The sequence below is a fragment of the Paralichthys olivaceus genome, chromosome 15 (genome assembly GCF_024713975.1).
Source record: "Paralichthys olivaceus isolate ysfri-2021 chromosome 15, ASM2471397v2, whole genome shotgun sequence".
Classification (NCBI taxonomy): Eukaryota; Metazoa; Chordata; class Actinopteri; order Pleuronectiformes; family Paralichthyidae; genus Paralichthys; species Paralichthys olivaceus.
In genome coordinates this window covers 13,107,632-13,122,698 of record NC_091107.1, presented here as the reverse complement: position 1 = coordinate 13,122,698, position 15,067 = coordinate 13,107,632, and positions in this window count along the sequence as shown.

The window sequence follows — 15,067 nt, the reverse complement described above, 5'->3', positions numbered from 1 at the left end:
AATTGGCACAGCTCATGTAGATGTGCAATGATTTACAATAAGGATCAAGAATGCAAATAAAGTCAAATGGGGACAGGTTTCAAAAGCCACTACATTCCCCTGACTCCCCATCACAGCAGTGCTGAAATTTCATTACTACTAAAAGCATAGCATGCTATTCTGAATTTTATAACACTGCTTTTCTCACATAGCAGTAATGAATAACTGACTCTATTGACATCGAAACTATAACAATTTTCATGCAGCAGCCAAACAGAAATTATTTTAAGCATGAAGAGATGCACTGCTGCCCCTGGTTTGTTACCTAAAAAAAACAGCTGAAAGACTGCAACGTGCTGGAGAGACGAGGGGAGAGTCGGATTAAAGAGAAAATAACAGCAGCTGTGATTTAGCCCAACAAAATTGTGAAGAAGATGTACAAATAATACAAGAGCGGCCGGGCCGGTGAGTGCAGACAGATGGCAACAACTCAAAGCAAAGCAAAATGAGAGGAGGAAATATGAGTGCAAGTACACCAAAGAAAGATGATGCAATAAAGCTCTGCCACTACAGAGAAAGATGGAAGTAGAAGGAGAAGATGAATGGATGGAGAGTGAAATAAACTAGAAATCACGTGGAAAAAAACATGTTTCTAAAAAAATATGTGAGAAGGCAAGTGGCCGTGCCCTTGGTAACCTCACATTTACAGGAGATAGAAACAGCAAGAAGAAGAAGAGAGGTAGATGCAGAGGAGTGGGTTGTTGGCCATCAGTGCCCAGGCCTGAAGAGATGAAACATTATGCCGCGATAATGAAGATGGTTCTGCTCGGTCACACTCCATATTAGCCCAGAGTCAGGCCCAACCCCAAAGTGTCAACAAGTTAATAGACTGGGTATCAGTGACACTTTCACACTGCTGCTCCCCACCACAAATACCAATTATTTACAGGAATTTTGTGGATAACTAAACATAGATACCTCTGCATGGAAATTAATAACACAGCCGCAGCCTGAGGTGCAGTCATGGGTGTGAGTGTGTCGAATTGTTAATTGCCATGTGGATTGTGTGGCCGTTGGTGTGATGACGCTGTCACTGTGTAATGATGTTTTCGTGTGGGCGAAAGAAAAGGTAGAGATGATGTTAGCTGTGGATCCAGGTGCCTTTTTGTCACAGGTTTCCTTTTGTCTATGGATAGAAAATGCAAACATTGGACAAAATCTTTTTTTTTTTAATAGTCATAGATGCACAATATGATGAAAGATGTTTTAAACTTAATCTTATGTATTTTCTTTTTATAGAGGATCTTGCACTAGAGCGTTACGTTAGAGAGTTATTATTCTGAAATGGAAATCAGTTGGGTGTCATGTGGTGAGAGAGATTAGCGAGAAAACTCATTTTATTTGATGGGAGCGTGTGAAGCATTGAAACTGTCAAAAAATCTGTTTTATTTTCTGACTAGTGGTGCAGCCTGAGCTCCAATCTGAAAACCATTGTTTAAAAAAGAAAAGGTGGTTACAGAATATAATGTAGACTGGAGGATGAAAAAGTCAATTTTTAGATTTGATATAAGATTTGTCCTTTGCCTTATTTTATTGTTTTGTTCTTTTATTTTGTGTAAATATTCCATAGACTTAATGTAAATATGGAATTTGAATCTCCACTTCCTCTCTTTGTATAAAAATGAAGCTGAAAATGAGTCTGCATAGTAGCAATCCGCAGTATTGAGCTTCCCCAGATTTGTGTAGTTGACCAATAGCAATTTAGTCGCAGCTGTCAGGATGTTATAATAACTCATTAAGACAAAATTTACTGGAAACATCAGTGTGTTAAGAACTACCTAAAATGACAGTAATGTGAGAAAACAATATTTTAACTACTTTCTGCATTTTTGTTTGGTCCATGTCACATCTGATAACATGGAGGAGTGATCAGATGATACTTGATGATAACATGGAGGAGGCGAGGTTTATGAACATTTCTAGAGCCAGCCACCAGGGGGTGATCCAGATGTTAAGGCTTCACTTTTGGGGAGCTGTCATGTCATCCATCCTTATGTGTAATCTCTGAGTTATGCTTTGCAATGGATAATGAAAAGGCATTATGGCTAACTTGTTTTCCTTGTCCATGTTAAAGGTTCAGTGTGTAATATTTAGGTGAAAGGAAACTAGAAATTTAATGTAGAATAATCCTCATGATGTTTTCACTAGTTTGTTTCATCTAAATTGTATGAATTGTAGTTTTCTTTACCACAGAAAAGACTCTTTATATTTAAATACTTTTATATTTACATCGAGGGGGTCCTCTCTACGGAGGCCGCCATGTTTTTTACATTAGTCCAGACTGGACAAACTAAAAACCTTTTGAGTTTTTATGACAATTAAAGGCTACCACAGGTTCTTTTTCATGTTTGGAAGGAGAGGGTGAGGCGAGGGGTGTTCAGCTGCAACATGCAACTTCACCTTGAGATATCATTAAATTATACACACTGAACCTTTAAGTTGCCAAATTAATTAATTAATTAATCGTTTAGTTTATTTATGTGTGAACTTTTATCCCATTGAAAATGCTAACATGCTGATGTTTACCATTTAATCTTATATTTTGGCGGCGTTAAATTTTGACAGGATATTGGCACTATATGGAGAGAGAATCACAACAGCTATTAAGATGATATATGATTCAAATTTTATGTTAATTCATGAAATAATTTTAAGATATTCCACTCAAAACCACATGTCATGAGGATACATCCCCTGGGAACTATGAATAAGGTCTTTCTGTGTTTTCTGAATCCCAGTGTTTCAGGTGATGGCTGCCCCACTGGGGGAACTGCTTGGTCAGAAGTCATTTATTTTTTTTTAAGGCTGAGCAACACTTTCCCACAAATCTCCCATGATTCATTGCTGGACTGTACACAATGACAGCGATTTAGCGTGATGCATTCCAATGACATTACGATGAAGAGTAGCTTGTTGCAGCTCTGTCCTTTAAGGCACTTTCAACCCAAAGCCTTGAAGCCATGAATTTTAATGGAAATCAGTGATAATACATACCATTATTTTGGCTTGAATACTTTAGACGTCACACTCCAAACACAAGAACAGTGTGTGAACATGTATAGAGCAGAGAACTATCCCCAAGACACATTTATGAATTCTGAATAAATCCTTATCTTGAGTCAGGAAGTGTTTAAGAAACATGTTCTGGCCGTGAAATGTTTTGATCTGTCACGTCACAATGTGAAATCAAGTCCTTCAAGCTAAAACTGCAACTGTAAGTTTATCTTGGGAGTAGAAGTCTCTAGCACTTCAACTCTCTCAGTTTATTTTGGTGTCACACTGCGGTAAACATTCAGAAGAGGCAGCCACAAACAAACCAAGCATCTCTAAGTTTTTATTTGATCCAAATCAAATAGATGGGGAGCTCTTTAAGACAATTTGCAACCCTCTATCTTGAGCAATTAGGTGAAGATGGGATTGACAGCAGCAGAGAGCAGATGCAAAATGTGACAGGCAGCCAGACACTCTCCAGTGGGCTATGCCCAATGATGATAGTACTTTGGCTTGTAGATAACTTTACAGATCAGCTATGATTATGTTGCTTTATTAATTCAATCAGTCAGCTCCAGCTGGCTGCTCTTTTATTAGCGCACTCTTTTCCTAATTCACTCTACAAAGGCAGATGTGAGTGATGCAAGAAAAGGGAAAGAAAAAGAGGGTGAGACAGACAGATGGAAGACATGGGGGACCTTTGGCAAACTCCACAGTAATTGCCTCAAGTTATTTAAAAAAGGGTTTTGAGGATGAAAAATTGATCCATAGTTCTATTTAATCAAGAGCTGACTCAGAGTTGTCCTTTAGAGTACCTCTGGCAGCAGACAAGACTGAAATAAAAAATGGGATGCTGCATTTATGATTTTTACATTTCTGACATTCAGAGTAGTTCCACATTAATTGACCATATCAGAGGCCTCTGCCTCTCTCAGCAGGTTTCAGCATCACTGTGACGCGAATGGACCAAACACATCTTCTGAAAGCCACAAGACACACAGCAGAGTATCTCCTCTTGTTTCTTTTCTTTTGCCTTTTTTATTCATGAGAAATTAGAATAATAATCAGCTGAATTATATTAAAGCAACTTGAAACTTCAATCTTAAAAACAACCTCAATCTTAAAAACATTTTTTTTGAAATCATAATTACATCACACGAGAAAAGCTTTATGAAGCTGAGTATGGTTCAAAGCTTTCAAGAATATTTACGTATTTATTGCTGGGGGTTATATATTTCTTTTTCCTTCCTTGGGAAGACACTGTAATCACATCACAGTTGCATCAGAAAACGACATGCTACACAGCACTGTATCGGGACCATGTTGTGGTGTGAGCGTGTGTCTGTGTGTGTGTAGATTTGCAATGCACTGCAACGTTTGTTGTGATATTCAACTGAGCTTTCTTTTTGCTGCATGACTTTTAAAAACAAAACACTATTCTCACACTGCCCAGTGTTTACACTCTCCTGTTATAGGAGTCAGGACACAAAATGCTCTTCAACTTAAATAATGCATTACATCATGGATTTCACTTTTTTCTTTACACATAAGGAAGCTTTACATCAAGTTGATGTTTGGCTTCTATCAGATGTTCAGAAAAAGGTGTATTTTCCACTCGAGAATCAATTGTTAATAAGCATTGTGATGCAAGCTTAAAACTCTGAAAAAAAACTCTGAATATTGTAGTCTGTTTTGTCACTCATTTAAAAGACAGGTTGTAAATTAATATTCTCATTAATTAAATTCAACACCTCTCTCTTTGCACATCAACAGATCCTGTAAGTCATGCATGTAAAATAATTAAATTCAAAATTAAAGCTCAGTCACATGCAGTTGATTGAGCTTCAGTGACACTTACACAACCTAACCACAGAAAACAGAAACATCACCAGAAGTAAAGCATACGTATCTCCTTTTATAACCTTTAAATATGAAACACTTCACAATGAAAATACTTCATTCTTACACAAATGTCACTTGAAATTAGCCAAATGTCAGTCATTATCAAAATATATATGTCATAAATGCAGTCATAGATTGCTGAATATAATGGGCCTTTTTTTTAATTGGCTGTCTAACCATCTTAATGATTCTTTTGTCCTTGTCTAACATCACTTTTTAATTATTGTGCTTAGTGGTTAATTAATTTTGTCCCAAGGCCACGTGCGTATTCAAAAGCTTGAAACCAAGACAGAGACAGAGGGAGAAGAGGAGGAAAGGATGTTTCCTTTGTTTCCAAATGAATATAACTTCCTCATCTTTGAAAAGCTCAGAGTTTTGCCATGAAAAATGCCAAAAGCAGTCCGAATCGGGGGGATAAAATAGTGGCATAATGGGGACTCTGATGTTTTCGGCTAACTTCAAGGCTCGAAGAGGTCCATAACATGTTGCATCTTCTGGGCCTTGATCTCATGAAAAGAGCAGCTCTCTGTCAGCGGCGGAGATGGTTCACATATCTTCACACACAACGATGTACTCTGTGATGTCCTCATGTCAGCGGGTTCATCAAAAAGCGTCTGCTGCGAATATTACCCAGTTTGTACACTTGAAACGCTCCCTGAGAGAAGCAGCACGACATGGTCAAACTGAGCCTGTAGGAGCAGGCGGTAAGCGTCAGCATCTGACATGAAACTCTGCTGGAGTGTTTTGTCCACAGGGGCATGTCATTTGTCGCTTGTCGTTTGGGAGCTCAAAGGCAGCTTGGTGTGGTTAATGTTACCAAACAGTGCAAAGCGTGGGAACCTTTCATTGAAGAGATGAGGTGATCCGTGTGCACAAAAGAGGGCGGTCGCTTCTAGCAGAATGTCAATATTGGTCGCAACAATGGAAATGAACTCCCCACACAAGTAGAGTCTACTGAAGTGAACCAAACTGTAAAATGCTACAGAATGTGGAGGAATGGCACCAGCATTACATAACCGTGGAGCACATAACTTCACCTTTACATTTAAAGGGTATTTGATTTCCCCTGTCAGCATGAAAATTGAGTGGTCTTTAGGGGTCATTTCAACCTCTGCTATAAAGAAACGTTTTTTGTCTGAATAATTTACATGAGTTCATTTTATACCTGGTTATATGGGTACATTAGTTTCAAGCCTTAAATGGCTGCAATTTTATAATACCAACATATCAAATGAAAATATAAAGACAATGTGACAAGATGAAAAAGGTTGCTCATTATCATAGATTGTATATAAGCTCATTATTCAGAAACAGGGAGTCTCAGCTAATTGTTTCGATGTTTGATCTGCGACTTCTGGTTCTGGTTCACTCTTTGGGCTCTCATAGGATTGTTTTCAGCTGCAGCGTGCATGGAGCATGGTTCTTGTTTACAAGAAAGCTCTAAAATCCCACAGCACTCATATCTACCAAGCAGCAGATAGACACAGTTATCAACTAGCTGGTGAAGGTAGTGGGCAGTAAGCAGCTAAAGATTCAGATATTTCCCTCAGGAGCTGAATGACACCAAAAACAGAGCTTGGAGAGAGTGGAAACTGGACTTGTGGGCACTGTATGACCAGAAACACGATGTGTGTTGCTGTATGACCTCAATATGTGACTTAAAACAGTGCGTCTGCATGATGTAACTGATTTTAGGAGCTACAAGTTATCTGGTTAGACAAGGTACTGACTGTATAGAAAATGGATGAAAACTCATCTCCACCTTATCACATCTTGCACTGAAGATGTCATTTGGAGCCAGAGTCTGTGCAGAAGCGATTGGGGGATGGAGCGATAGAGCCGATACATAACAACCACACTGGCCAATCGCGGTCCAGCGTCAGCTGTCAATCATAACATTTAACTGAGTGAAAACAAAAATCAATGAGAGAAACTATCTTTGAAAGAAAAAAAACTACTTTGACTGTACTTTGACTTTTTAGTTTGGCCCATATCCCATCCACTAACATGGAGAAGTTGGGATTTATGACCTACACAGTGCAGCCAGCCACCAGGTGGCGATCAAGGTCCTTTTACTTTTGGAGAACAGTCATGTCGTTTATCTTAACATACAGTACATGTGATAAAGTGGTCAGGTCTTGGATACCATCATTATCTGTCTCTTCAATCAATTCATCTATTAACTTAACACTTGACATTTTTGTCAATTCATCTTTTTTTTCCATTTGAAAAGATTTAAGTTATGATACTGGATGAGTTTACAAAAACTGTGTAATTGGTGAAACACTGTTAATCCCCTTTCATTAATTACCTGAGAGCACTGAGAACAGAGAACATGTCGTCCTGTTGTAAATTCATAACGTCTCTCAGGAGATTGAGGAAAAAGAATTGATATCAGAATTCACGAGTAATATCACGAATCATTAAACATTAAATAATGTATTTACATTGCCTGCGGTGCAGCAACCCATCATCCACATCCACACTCTCCGCTGCCATTTCTGACCTGAGTTACGTCTGTCGATAATTATGTTTGACTGGATTATTACATATCTGAATTCATCCGTGCTCCATAACTCCTGCAGCTGACCAGAAACAGTGTGATGTGAAATTATTAAAAACCTGGAGTGAAACCTGGGGGATTTTTTTGTGTGTTTCAGTTTAAATATGGTGCAGGGTCTGGTTTAAATCAAGGGTGACTCTGACTGACTTATTTTCATTTGTTATGACCATCTGGCCACATGAGTGCCACCAGCAAAGTGCACAGTGCTTGCAGAAGACCAAGGGTGAGAAGGGTATCACATTTCAGAGGTGTAAAAGCGTATTGCTGACAGAGATTTTCCATATGAATTAGTCAGTTCCATGTTCCCAGTGTCCCGTGGAGTTGGACAGTGGGGGTTACATGTAACATTAGATTTATTGTGTCTTCTCTGGCTCCTTTCGGCACCTGTCCCAAAAGGCAAATTAATCCTGTTGCCAAGACATATCCCTTATTCTCCCGCTGTGCACAGACATGACACATCTGTCGCCGCCATTATCCACGGCCTGAAATGTTTCTGGGACACATCACATGCCACCCTGACATGGAGTATGTGGTTGCTGCACAGCTCTGCCTGAATGAGAGCAACTTCAATGTCGAGCCTTTGCCCCCTTTTTCTTCTTCTTCTTTTGTAGCAGAATCCCCCTCCTACTCTTTCCTTCCTCTCTCCTCATGTAACCTCAATCAAAACACTTTCTTCATGGTAAGAAATAGAACAGTTGAGAGGGAAAATATCACTCAGTTTACTCTGCAGGAGACAACCTTTCTGTACACACTGGGGTGGGAAAGGATGAGAAATTGCTTCAGCATTGTGCCCTGAACAGCATGCTTTCCTTTACTGCCACGGGCTACGATACAGAAAAATAAAATCCCACTACATGCGACCCAGTGCAGACCAGTGCATGACTGTCCCTGTGCGGGCAGTGTGGTGCAGTGTCCACTGCTCAGGTGGTGGCTAACCTTATGAGACATGGCTGTTCCCAGGCCGAGTAAACAACTTCATCAACAGCCAATCACAGGGTCCTGCACCGGGCCCTGATTAAAACCGTTGGGACTGGGTTTACCCCTGCAGCCACTTTTTCACGCTTACTTACACAAATAACAGATGTACGGAAATGTTTTGCTTTGAAAAGAAAAAATCCCCTTCAATGGTTCAAATACATGTTTCCTATCTGTTTTAGTCATTTAAACTCATGCCATGCCAGTGGATCTCCCCCACTATTGACATGCTGCTTGGATTTGCAAGGTTTTATCCACTGTGAGCTGTATTCTTTGCTCCAATATACAGATGGGCAGGAGTACAGAAGTTGACTTTACCTGAAACTTAATTTGGGTTTGGTGCTCAGTGTTTTTATCATTAAGGAAAATGCAGTTCTGTGGAATTGTTGTATTTGTGGCTGTAAACAATGTGAATCTACTAAAATATTGAATCCTTATTTTTGTTATGTTCATTTTTTGGAGATCAAATATCTGTTACTCAACATGTACTGGACACATTAAACATAAATATTTGGCTGTTAATTCAGCTCAGGCGGAGCAATGATTGACATTTCTACTTGGACAAAATCATCTTTACCCAAGGTCCTCCCACAAGCTTTTTACAGCACATGTCCTGGTCTCTGATGTTTCTGAAATATTCCATAAATATTGTTGCACTTTATGTTCTTGAATTTAAATGCAACAAACATCTATGTTTGTCAAAAGACATCAGCAATGTCCAGCTTTTCCATCTCATGAAGATGGCTTCATTTCAGAGGTTTTCTGCTCAGCCAGAGATGATTGTATCTTTAACCCCCCCGGTAGTTTTTTCTACTCCACTACACACAATTTTCACCTGTGGTCACTGAGTAAAACTGAATTTGCCTTGGCAGGAACTATGCGACCCCTGGTCTCACGGTTCAGTACAACCTGTGCAAACGTAACAAACCTGCTGTCAGCCATACCCCTTTCACAGCAGACAATGGCACTCAGTAGAGCACATACCTCCGAAAAGGGCCAACAGTCCCCTCTAATTCAATCAAGCTGCTCCAAATTTCCAACACAATTCTGTCCCCTGAATATCCAAGAATTACTCTTGGGAAATCAGTAAAAATGTCAAACGATCTCACTTTGTAAAAGAAAGTGATAAAAACAAATCCTCCATCTAATCCAGATCCACAACAAAATGTAATATAAATTCTTCTCTGACACACAAAGTTTTGTGACAATCTGTTCATCTTGAATAATCTTACAAAGAATAACCAAACAACCAAACAGAGAGGGATGTAAATATAACCTCCTTGGTGGAGGTAATTAGACTTGTCAGCGTAGGAAAACCACAGGTATGGCTCCCTTCCAATAAGTGTTGCCATTAGCCATTTTAGTAAGTCAGCACGACACGAGAGACCTGAGAGTGACTCATCTGACTGTAATGCAGGGATCATTAATGTGAGTAATCCCACCTGTGGTTTGCATGCTTTGAATGTGCATCGTGGGGTCTGACACACCTACAACATCAGATCATTTGTAAATCATTCATTCAACTGTTTTAATTGTCACTCCAGGAACAACACGCTGCTGTTTCCCTGCTGGCTGTACTGTTGTGCTGCCTCTACTTGTTCGGTGCAGTTTTCTGAGTCGAGATGCCTGAAGCAGAGCGACAGGCTCTCTGAAGCCGTGAACAAAAGATGGAGGTCGCTCTTAACTGCTCCACTGTCGGCCTTCAGAAGGCAGAGGTTTGCCCCACATTGAGGTCCTCTGTTGCTGCAGGTGTTTTAACAATAGTGGTTCATTTGGGAGCTGCCAGAAGTTGGGATGATGGAAGGTGGGCGAGCTAGGATTGCTTCAGCTTTTCCACAAACTCCTCTGTCTTGATCTTAGCGGACCGGACAGTGCATCCATCAGATGTCTCCTTATCTGTTGAAACTCAACTGGTAAAGAAAATCCCAGTAAAGGAAATCGTCACTCAACATCATTATGAACTTAGCTGTTCTACCGGTTTTCACTGGGATGCGAGTTGCCCTCCTGGTAGAGGGGGGGCTTCCTGTGTCTTACAGAGAGAAGCTGACTGCAGATCCTCTCCTCCACATTTATACAAGATGCATCTGAGACAATCTTCCTCCTACTTCCTCTCAGAGAGAATTCAGGACTCTCCATTGATGAGAAGCTGGGGGCTGACATGAGGCGGGGGTGCCCTGCTGGAAGGAGAGCCCCAGTGTCGGAGCTATAGGCTGACTGAAGCTCACAGGCTCTCTGCAGTTTCAATAAGTGCATCTCTCTCAGTCCTTACTGATTTCTGGAGCCGCTCTTTATTGTGGGTGTAAATAATGTATAGAAATCCTTCTTGATTGAGTCTATTAATAAACACAGTGACTTTTAACATTATATTAACACTTGCTGTTGCTTCACTTTGAGTTTGTAGCTTTTGTGTTTCCAAGTGTTTCTCCTTTATCTTTTACTCTGCAACATAACTTCATTTTGTTTGACATTGCAGAGTTGCACTGTAGCTGCAATAAAGTGAATGGCAAGTTAACTTTCTATTATTTGAAATTGGAGTATCTGGTGGTTTACAATGGCAGTAGTGGAACGGAAACACAGAGTCATTGTGCTTCCTCTCTCTAGCTCCATGTCTCTCTAACTGAAGTCCATTTACTGTGTTCTGCATGTATGGTCTGTGGCCTGTGCTTGTGAAGATGACCAGCACGACTGCGGTCAACCTCTCTCCGCTCACCACTGACCTCTTCGGCCTCCTCTGTGGCCTCTTCCTGTTTCACTGCACAATGAGTGTAATTAAAAAGCATCAGCGTTAGCAGCTGGGTGCTATATCACGTTGTTGTCACATACTTATTGCATATAATATTATATTTCTCATTATATTATTCCATACATTTAAAGGGGTTCAGACGTTTTTTTTGCCAATCACAATAGAGGTATGGGTACCAAAACCCTGTATAAAATGCGCCCCAGGAATAAATTATTAGATTATAGCATTGATAAATTCTGAGAAATGAAGAGTTAAGAAAGGCATTTTCTATTTGTTATTGCTATATGAAATTTGATGCGCACTTTTTATCTTGCCCACACAATTTCTGAATAAGACATTTGTCTATGATGCATTTTGTGTAGAAGAGAGATCTCTGTCGGAGCCTGTGTGAGAGGTGGTGGGGGCCATTCGCTATCTCTCACACATTGCACAAGAAACACTCAAGCACATTGTTGGCATATTTTCCCTTTCAATTACACAGCTGTCCCAAAATTCTGTCTCAGCAGGTTCATCATGCACTTCACTGCCCCATACCTGCAGGTTGTGTGTGTGCGTGTGCATGTGTGTGTGTGAAGTACTATAGAGGCAAGAAGAAAAAAAGACATCAGGAAGGAGTGTGTGCGTGACTGTATGTGTAAGAGAGGAAAGGCTGAATGAAAGGGATGAACTACAGAGCTCGTCTCTGCACCTCTTTCAACCTGCTCAGTGAGCCATGTGCTCGGCCTTGTAAACTGCAGTGCTACTTGATTACTTTGTCAGTCTTCTTAAGTGGCTTTTGCTCCGTGGAGAAAATTGGGAGACATGTCCAACGGAGGATGTCCAACGGAGGGAGGGAAGTGTGGGGAGGTGAGTGGGGACGCTGCATCCAAATGAAGGGAAATTATATCTTGCTGCTGTATGAGAAATGAATCATGTATCATCGGCCATATCAAGAATCTCAGCATCATGCAGCATTACTGAAGAGGACTCGCTTCCTCTCTGCTGTGAGCCTTAGTGAAATCTACTCCATCCTCACTAAAAGAAGAGCCTATAGGGAGACCAGAGACAATTCATTTCTCCTACCAACTTGCCAGTTTAATTCTTTGAATAAATTTCAAGCAATTAATAAAGACATTTCAAACACACGTGTCCTGAGGCACCTTTCAAAGACAGGGAGAGAAAGATGTGGATGGTCAACTTCATAGTCAGATTTGTGGAGGAAATATGAAGCATTGTAGTTCAGCACATTTAAAGGGAAACACATTGTTAAAAGGATTCTTGTTTTGCTCTGATGATGTGATGTACACTATGTGTCCAATTTTCTTTTTATAATAGTTGTTGATCTGTATACAGATACACTGGACTGGGTATTTGTTGCTTCTACTGGCATGAATCCAGTTAGACAGTGCCACCCCTTGGCAAAATGAGGTACTTGATACACTCCAAACCCATGTGCAAGATGTTGAATTGATCACTATCTGGACAGCAAAGAGGTACAGTGGCCTACATGATAAAAAGTTAACATAACAATTACGGTTAGGGTTAGGGGTTGGGGTTAGGGTTACAAAAAACAGAAAGGAACCAAACAAACCATTTATAGACAGATTAATCTTGGCATTAAAGTATTAGGTCATACTCTACATTCAACATTGACATTGGGTGAGAGGTGGGCTACACCTTGGACAGGTCACCATCCCATCACAGAGCCAACATAAAAAGACATTTACTTTCACATTCACACCTATGGTCAACTCCAATTCTTCAAGTCTTCAAATGCCCATTCAATCAAGAAATGTGACTTCATGATGATCTACAGATTGAAACTGACGCACTGGTTGTCCCCTTTAGCTGCTCTGTAGTCTCTCTTGCACAGCCACATACTGTACAGCAGACCCATATGTTTGGAATGCATGTTGCAAAGAGAATAGTACTCAATGAATGGAAAGTTATCTTTCAGATCTAGTTTCAATACATCTTGAGAGGCTTTGGAGCAACTAAGGTTTTCATGATTTTGAGAGCATGGGGCCCACTTAATAGGCACCTTATCTTCCCCGAATTTTGCGTGACACCCATTCTGGGTATTCCTCACCGTTTGCTTTATTTTCATTGAATGATTGGTTGCTGTAGGCTGTAACTCTGTAGTTATCTCTGTACACTCAGTCTTTTAATGTTTTTTTTGTCATGAGTTACTTTTGTCTTTTATGCTTTTGTTTGTTTTGGATGTTTTGTAAGGATGTTGATGGCTTTTGGTGTGTGGGATGAAAGTTAAATTTAAAAAATATATATTATTATTATTATTAGTATTAGTATTATTGTTGTTTAGTAGTATTATTATGTGCCCAGACTTACAATAGTCTCTTCATTAATGTGCAGTTGAATTCACTTCATGCTGTTTCTTTTCAAATATGAACCAAGCTCATGGAGAGTCTATTGATCCAGTCTTGCCCACTTGCTCTCCTTTTGTTTTGTTGCTCTATTGATGAACCAAGTAACGACAGACCTCATCGATAATGAGGTCTGTGATAAAAAAAATAAAAATCACTTTGTGCGCTCAGTGGTCTCATGCATATGAACACATATGGCTTTCAGTGATATAAACCATCATATTATACCGAGGGGGGGAAATTGAGAGTTTGAATACCATACATAAAGAAGCTGTGTTTTCTTCATAGCAGTGTGGTGGACGTCCCAACACCAGTGATGCTGCTGATCTTGATAGACACAAACATGATGAGCCGTGTCAGCTCTGCGCCAGTGAAGCAGAGCCAAGCGCAGTGGCCAGTGGCAGGAGGTGGGCAGGCAATCAAATAAGACACGTTATGGTACAAGAAAGATTCATAATGTTCCTGTTCCTTCACAACTCACTACTGAGTTGGATATTGATGAAATTAGTTAATGCTTTTGCACTCATGCACATGATATTAACAGGACATGCTCAGGCTGGGTTTAGCAGAGCATAAAAGAGCCTTTTCTGAGACATAAAGACAGGCTGACTGTCTGACAGCTGCTAATCCATCAGCAAGGCTTTGATTATTAATATTTGTACGAGGGTTGAACGATTGTGGGGACCTTGAACCATAATGGTGTGTCATATTACCCAATATAGGCCTATATTTTACAATTAAGTTCTACAACAATTACAGTGGGTTTGGTGTATCAAAATGACTTGTGGCACAAGATTAGATTAAACCTGAAGTCATGCAAAAATACTGCATATCTGCATTGGTGCCATGATGGATTTACTGGATTGAACTATACAAAGGAGGAAAAGGAAGTTGGCACTGTATGTTTATATTGGGGGCAAACATAATTTGAAACAAAGGCTATTCACACTAATATCTTCAAAGTACCTGATCTGATTCCACCATAGCCCCATCACAATGATTTGATTGGACAATGAACACATTATATCATTGCTCTAACTTTTCACAACTGTTCACATTAGTTTGACTCTGTACTTTTTGGTATAACCTCTAAAATCCAGGGATATCCCTGCAGCTGCAGTAGTTCAAGAATAGTTTCGTTTTCACACATTTGAAGTCTGGACAGTGAAATGACTGTAAGCTCATGGCTAACAGAGCAGTAAGCCCCATGCTAAGGGAAATCTCAGCCACAGGCTAAATACAGAACGTTTTGTTAAAGTTTCATGTCTTTGTCCAATATATGATGACAGGTGAGGAACACAAAGTATAAGTGTTGCTATTGGACACAATTCATATGTGCATACAAAATATAATGTAATATACAATGTCATTTCAATTGCACAAATGATCATTGCAATAATTTACAACAGACACATAATGTTTGTTGTCAGTTTTTGACAAATTGTGGCATTAATGACTGTGACTTGTGCACTTCTGACCTCTTGTGGCTGA